Raw genomic sequence first — 1,972 nt, 5'->3', positions numbered from 1 at the left:
AATGAACCAAGGCAAAAGAAAAACGGCATCAAAACGCAAAAAAGACTTAAATCGCTCCGCGCTTCTAGCCCCCAACATGCACGAGTTAACAGCGACCTAGGGTTACAGGCTGCTGGGCCAAACCCGGCTAGAAGTACGTCACGAACGCTTTTTGCCTCGACAGGCCAGCATAGCTAGTGCTAGCTTTGCGTCCTCGACGATACATGATTGAACGTCTCGCTATTTAAGCCGCGAGGTGTCTACCGAAACAAGCGATGTGGTACTAAAATACTACTACTCCGTAGCACGCAGCGTCAACCGAGTGGTGCGCTCGTCTTCGGCCCACCTGTGGCTAAGCGCCCTGGTCTTCGCGTCTTCGGCCCACCGGCTAAGCTGGAACGGATGGATTTCGTGTAACGAGCACTGCGCGTGCGAGGTCTCCAACCAAGGAATCAACAACCGTACGCAACCACCCAAAAAACAAGAAGTCGTACGCAACCAGGGAACCAGTTGAGCCAGCTACAGCTAATCTATCTACTTTGATAATTTGAAGTAGCATAATTATGACACGTACATAACCAAGTTGATTTCCCCTCAAAAAAGAAAAACTTGTTCAGTTCTGCACTAAATGAAGCAGGTTCACCAATTGATGCTCTCGTGGTATGAATCTTGAAAATTTGCATCTAGCAACCAACAATCCACATGTACATATGGTTCCTCTGCCTCCCGCCCGTCCGTCTAGTCTCCGTTGGCCTTAGAATCATACGGGGGGGCGCGGTGGATCTCGACCCTTGTGCGGCGGGGGCGTGCCGCTGGTGCGGGGCATGGCGGCGGCGGGGCTCTCGGTCGTGTGGTGCGGGCGGGCGTCCAGGCCGTGGTGGCTGCACGGTGCAAGACCATGGCGTGGCGATGATTGTCTTTGATGAATCTATTCGGATTCGGTCTTTATTCATTTTGTCTTCATGTTGGATCCTTCCAGTCTACGCATATTTTCATCGATGGTTCTTTTTTCCTGGTGCGCTTGTCCTATGGGGACTTTAAACGATGACTTCTCGACTGTTTATTTCAGCAAGTTTTCCCGGCTCCGACACAGGAGGGTCAATGACAGTGGTGCGCCTTCAGCTCGCTTCATTGGATGTAGTTCTTGCAAGGTCGTCTACGAATCTGGCCATATTTTTTATTATTTCTGGTGTTCGTTGTACTATCACGATTAAAGATCAATAGATCGGAAGTTTTTCCCCAACAAAAAAAAGCAGCCCACATGGAGCAACAATTTCAACCTAACAATTATATATGTGGGCTTTTATTATCTTCTACTACTACACTACACTAGCTGCTTTCCTGAGAAACATCTGGATGATCTCTGTTAATGATACAAGTCTCTAAACTATTCATATGGTCAGCACAGTCTCAACAAAATGTTCTTTACAGGATAAGGGTTTCTTTGTTGTACTTGGAGCTTCCCTGATTCCAACTAACAACATTGATTAAATATTCAGTGCAACACATTGCAAGTCAAAATAAGTTCCAATACAATATTAGTAAAATGTATAGTTTCGTGCTTACACCAAAATCCACAAAAGGAGGGGAAATTCTCCGAGTTTCCTTTATTCCTCACGATGTATAGTTTTGAGCTCGATGAGGATGATGATAATCAGGGTACTGTTGTTTCCTTTATTCCTCACGATGCTGCTATCAATATGCGCCAAACTTGCTTTGGACCTCAAGTCTGGTTGTTGTACATTGGATTTCCCCATGATTATCAAACCTCTCACTACATCCATAAGTCTGTCGATAAGTTTGGGGAACTTATCACTTGGAATAATCCTAGAGGGGACAGGAAATTTGTTCTGATCAAAGCCAGAGTTCTTAGCTTGCGCCAGATGCCAAAAAGTTTTGTTATGCATCAGCTGGGTGGTGAGCGCCGATGCTGGACTGTGTGCGTCACGATTCTGCGCAGCAGTGATTGGAATGCCCATATCCCGGATGTGCC

The sequence above is a fragment of the Triticum aestivum genome, chromosome 7B (genome assembly GCF_018294505.1).
Source record: "Triticum aestivum cultivar Chinese Spring chromosome 7B, IWGSC CS RefSeq v2.1, whole genome shotgun sequence".
NCBI classification, from domain to species: Eukaryota; Viridiplantae; Streptophyta; class Magnoliopsida; order Poales; family Poaceae; genus Triticum; species Triticum aestivum.
Note: the sequence above shows the minus strand (reverse complement) of the source record.